Here is a 6,000-nt window from a genome sequence, read left to right as displayed (position 1 = left end):
CTCATTCCTGAAGAAGGGCTTATGCCCGAAACGTCGATTCTCTTGTTCCTTTGATGCTGCCTGACCTGCCAAGCTTTCAATTGTCTGCCACTTCAACACACCATTGTGTTCCCATGTCAATATTTCTGTCAGAGACCTGTTGCAATATTCCATTGCTGAGGGACCTTGTGGCTTCCAGAACTCAACATAGACTTCAATTACTTTAGTGCCTGATTCCACCCTTCCATGTTTTTTTACCCATTCCACTCGTGGTCCTGTTACAACATGGATTTTTTTTAGCACAGTCACCCATTGCGCACCAGTACAGCTTTCCATACAGCTCACCACAGCCTGTCTCTCTGTCTTTCCAGTATCTGCAGTTCTTTATTTTTGTCCTTGAAATACCAACAAGTCTGCTGTTGGCAAGATTCCATCTCTAACATTTAACCTTCTCATAAATGTAAATGAAAGTTAGAGATGAAGGTCTTTTTATACCTCCCTAGGGCAGTTTGCTGATTGGTTTCATATTCTTTGGATAAAATGTTAATTGCAGGTCAGCTGCTTGTTATCTCATCCACACTGATTTCCTGAATCTATAATTTGGAGATGCCGGTGTTGCACTGGGATGTACAAAGTTAAAAATCACACAACACCAGGTTATAGTCCTCCACAACCACCTGATGAAGGGGCAGCGCTCCAAAAGCTAGTGCTTCCAAATAAACCTGTTGGACTATAACCTGGTGTTGTGTGATTTTTAACTTCCTGAAACTAGGTAATGTGTGTGTCCAGGTGATGCCTGTGGCCATTTTATGTCAGCGTTTTTGTTCTCTTGTTAAAACTATTTCAAACCATAAAAATCCCAGATGTTAAATCTGATCATTAAATTCAAGAATCAATCGTGCTTTCTTTTTAAACATCATAACACAATGTTTTGGAAGACAATGGGTCAGGTTTTTGCTACTACGGCAGACCGCTTAATCTGCAAATTCCCTGACATTGCAAAATCATTTTAGTTTAAGCTGCCCACCTTCGATCCAATCTTCACTGTGCCGAGGCAGGTGTGGCTTTGTGTTGGGCCTGCCAACCCTAGAATCAGATTGTAGGCTGCCTCAAAGGCGAGTGAATGTTTATGTCAACTAGTTACAATGCTCACTTTGGTTTTCTGGCATATTGTCTCATTTAGTTTAGTAGCTATTAATTCCTCTAGCCCTCATGCACTCTCAACACATCCTTCATGCACCTGTGCTAACTCCTGCCTCTACCCTTTATCCATACCGATACATGCACCCATGTTATCACCATGCTGATGACCCATTCATCCCCTACCATTTCATTTTAACCTCCATTATCACTCACATGCCATCCACCATGGGCACTCCTGAGAAAGAAAGAAAGAAAAATATATTTCCGCCAATTGAATGTAACTCTCCTGCAAACATGATGGTAAAACACCTCCCAACCACGAAACACATTCACAGCTTCTAAATTTTCTCGAATGGTTAATGTGTTACATAAATAAAAAAAAACTTCTAGTCCCATTATAGAGGGCTAATCTTTTAATATCCTCCTTAATTTGTCTATCAAACTGTGGCAACTCAAAACCCCTTCATGACATAATTGTAGTCATGATTTGGAGATGCCAGTGTTGGACTGGGGTGTACAAAGTTAAAAATCACACAACACCAGGTTATAGTACAACAGGTTTAATTGGAAGCACTAGTTTTCGGAGCGCTGTCCCTCATCAGGTGGTTGTGACAACCACCTGATGAAGGAGCGGCGCTCTGAAAGCTAATGCTTCCAATTAAACCTGTTGGACTATCACCTGGTGTTGTGTGACTTTTTACATAACTGTAGCATTTGAAACTCAGTCAACGCTGCTCCCTCATCAGGTGGTTGTGACAACCACCTGATGAAGGAGCGGCGCTCTGAAAGCTAATGCTTCCAATTAAACCTGTTGGACTATTACCTGGTGTTGTGTGATTTTTGACATAATTGTAGCATTTGAAACTCAGTCAACAATTAGCAATGTCATAATCACAGCCTTTTGGGGAAGACAGCAAAGAGCTTCATTGAAACTGCATGAATAGACAGCAATTAGATTTTTTTCCTAATCTTCACTAGGTGGCCTGTCAATTACAACAGCCCAACAGCAGATTTTGTCTGAACCCTCGCTAACAGCTAAAGCCTATCTTTTAAAATTTTTATTCAAGATTCAATGCAGAGAGTTTCACGGCATGGATTCTAGAGGTTGAAGTCCTAGCAGCTGAAAGCAGTGTCACATAGTAGAGCGACTAAAATAGGGGTGTGCCAGAATTAGAGAATTACTATGAACCCTGATTGTTCTAGGACTGGTCAGGTTACAGAGATAGGTCAAGGTAAAACTGGGGAGGAATATCAAGACAAACAAGAAAACAGTTTTGAAAATTAGTTGATTTTGACTAAGTTAGATATGGCAATAGATGACTGCATCACTTATATAACCATTTCAATTGCCACCTTTCATTCTAGTTGCTATAGGACGCCGAATGCTAGGTCACTTGCTAACTCAGGCAGTATTTTCTTCCATTCTAAATGTAACCATAATGAATCAATTATCCAAAGTGTTAAAATATGCAATTTTTTAAACTACACCAATGATATGCGTCTCAGGGTGTGCTCCATAATGTTCTCAAAATTACCCTTTGATTTTAACAGACTTCAGTTCAATTCTTGAGGTCGTGACACCTTCTGTTACAAAAAAGCGAAAGCACTATTTCCTGAGGCATTCAGGGCAGAAAGTCTGTCCGGGGAGGCTATAGAAATGTGTTCAAAGCTTAAAATTCAAAACTAAAATATCACAGTTTTCCCTTTCCTGTCTTCCTCATTTTCATGCCTCATTTATTTTAGCCTATGTCACCTAATGGATCCTCATAATTCCTGTGCAAATCTTTGCTCCTGCATTCACAATATGCCAATCTATCTATCTTCTATGGCTCCAGTTATCTTCTTGGTCCTTTTATAGTCCACATGTCAATTCAGTGCCAACTCATAACATCCACCCATTTCAACTATCCCTTCCTGTTTGGAAATTGTTTCAACTAATCCCTTATAAAAACAAACGTTTCACTGACATGAAAGCAAAATAATGTGGATGCTGGAAGTCTGAAATAAATGCAGAGAATGATGGAGAAGTTCTGCAGGTCAGGCAGCATCTGTAGCGAGAGAAATAGAGTTAAGGTGTGGAATCCTGTATGACTGTTCTTCAGTTAAATGATTAACCCTGAAATATTTAATCCAGAAGTCAACAAACATTTATATTCAATAGACAATTGGGGCTGTCCGTCAATTGGCACTGCATTGTGAAAAGATAGTTTGGGAAATTAATCTTATATTGATTATTTATTAACATTATGGGGAGCCAGTAGCACAATAGTAACATCACTGGACGAGTAATCCAGAGACCCACATTATTGCTCTGGGGGTAAATATTTGAACTCCATCATGGTAAATAGTGAAAGTTAAATTAAATAATAAGCTCGTTCAATGCCCACTGTCAATTGTTGTAATGACCATCTGGTTCGCTAATGTCTTTCAGGGAAGGAAATCTTGTATCCTTTCAAAGTTTGGGAGAAGATTTGTAGCTCAGGTGCTCGTTGTTGTGGTTCTGTTCACCGAGCTGGGAATTTGTGTTGCAGACGTTTCGTCCCCTGTCTAGGTGACATCCTCAGTGCTTGGATGCCTCCACTGCAACAGACAGCTGGAACTGACAACTGGAAGCGGCAGATACAAATCACTATAAATGCCGGAGGAAACATCACAGAAGCGCTTCACAGGTGGCTCCCAAGCACTGAGGATGTCACCTAGACAGGGGACGAAACGTTTGCAACAAATTCCCAGCTCGGCGAATAGAATCACAACATCTTGTATCCTTACCTGATCTGCCCTACATGTGACTCCAGATTCACAGCAATGTGGTTGATGCTTCACTGCCCTCAGGGCAACTAGGGATGGACAATAAATACTGTTCTAAACAATGACAGCGACATCCCATGAACAAATAAACAAAATGAAATGTGAAAGTTTTTCTTCACTCCACACATTTTTAGTTCGACAGTTCCTCAAAAGCTTTGCCAATCCCAATGAGTTTATGCACCATTCATGCACAAGCATGCTTTTCACAATCCTAAAGTATGCCTTACTTGAAGCAAATGGAGGGTGGGAGGCCTTACCTGTCCATGGAACTTCATATCATTTACCCATCTCCACAGCTCCTCATACCTCCAGGACAAATTAGTGGCTACTTCCACCCAATACCCATTCCCCCTTCACCTGCCATGCCAAATCAATGAGTTTAAAAAAATACTTATGTACATACAAGAAAAAAAAGTAGTTCTGTTACTTGAAATTCTGTATTGCAAACTACACTCTGTTGAGACGAAAACTTCATTCACAAAAACATGTTTTTCAGCTTTCTGATAGTACTTTATAGGTTGTAACCTCTTGACATTTCCAGGGACTTCTTGACAGTCTTGACATTTATTGACACTTCTGGAAATTTCCTTATAGTTCTGGACAGGTCTCGACAAGTATGACAGTTCCAAGAAATGTATGGATTGTTTTTTCCTCAGTTAACATTACTAAAAGGCATTCTCAGAGGATCCCTGATCACCCCTGTAGAGGATACCTGATGCCCCCCATACCCAAGGTGTTCTTGGCCCAAATTCACAAGTGTACCTCTATTTTCCAAAGATACACCCTGACTATCCAAAATAAATGCACTGGGAACTAGTCTACAATTACCCAGCCTAATCTCGACACTCTGGATTCCAGACATGAGGAACTACAAAGCTCAATTTCAATGAAGGCAGCTGATCACTTCAGTGGCTAGATGCTGCCAAGGTTTACATATGTGGACTACTCCCCAAATTGCATTAAACAAACGAGAGATGCTGGGTTTGTGATTGGGACCTGGGATTGCCAACACAGGCAGTAATTTTGCCACAGCAGAGATGATCTTTATCATGAGAAAGAAAATGGGCTGTGGGGGAATCCAAGTCTGAAAACAAAGTTGATGTAGAACATCGCTGTGATCTATTTGAATGGGGTTGCTTGTTTGAGGAGCCACATGGTGCTATCAATTAGATCCTTGCATCTATTAGATACTCTGCAACCAATTATTTGGTGTCCCTATAGGACTGATGTTATGTACTAAACAAATTCAATGCACGAAATTTATATTATTGTGAGTGTGCAAATTTTTTTGTATTTTTTTTTACCTTAAAGACTTGCCTTTTTCTTAGCTTTGCAATAACTTTACCAGAGAGAAAATTAAACAACACTGCAAACTGAATAATGTCTGTGCTTTAAAACCAAAATATTTGTTTTCAGCCCCTATTCACACAGAAGACAGACAGACAGACACAGCTAAATAAACAAAAAGAACAAAACTGGCCAGATTAGTTAAATGTTTTTCACAAATATAAATGTGAACTCCTTGGCTGTTTTTTTTTACACGTTGATCAGGGTCTTCTTTTCAAGTCACTTGGGTAAAAGCAGCAATATTTCCAACTCAGCTTTTGTACTCTGGGCTCCCAGAAGCTGGTGTATCAAATTAAGCAGGGTGCTTTCAAATCTTCATGTTGGCTCAGGAGCAGCCCAAAACTATCTCTCAGAAAACATATTTAAAAAAACTTTATTTATGGTTCCTCACTGATAGTCTTCCAGGGCCTCAATTACCATTCAACAACTGCCATTTGTTTGAATGTAAGGGTTTTTACCAGACTTGCTGGAACCAATTCTCAGGTACTCGTTAAAGCCAACTTCTGCTCCCTGTTTAAACATAATGGTCTAAAAAGGATCACTATGTCTTTGGAAACTTTTTAAGCAAGCTTCAGTGTGCAATTAACCTTCAGGCCTGGCCTCACAAGCAAACAAAACTTGCTTGATCTGTTCTTTTCCTTTTACTGCAAGCTGTCCCAAAGTCCACTGGTCATTTCCAGCTCACCATTCAAAATCGATAAAAGAACAAAAATAAAAATCATG

Source organism: Chiloscyllium plagiosum, chromosome 6, assembly GCF_004010195.1.
Source record: "Chiloscyllium plagiosum isolate BGI_BamShark_2017 chromosome 6, ASM401019v2, whole genome shotgun sequence".
NCBI classification, from domain to species: Eukaryota; Metazoa; Chordata; class Chondrichthyes; order Orectolobiformes; family Hemiscylliidae; genus Chiloscyllium; species Chiloscyllium plagiosum.
Note: the sequence above shows the minus strand (reverse complement) of the source record.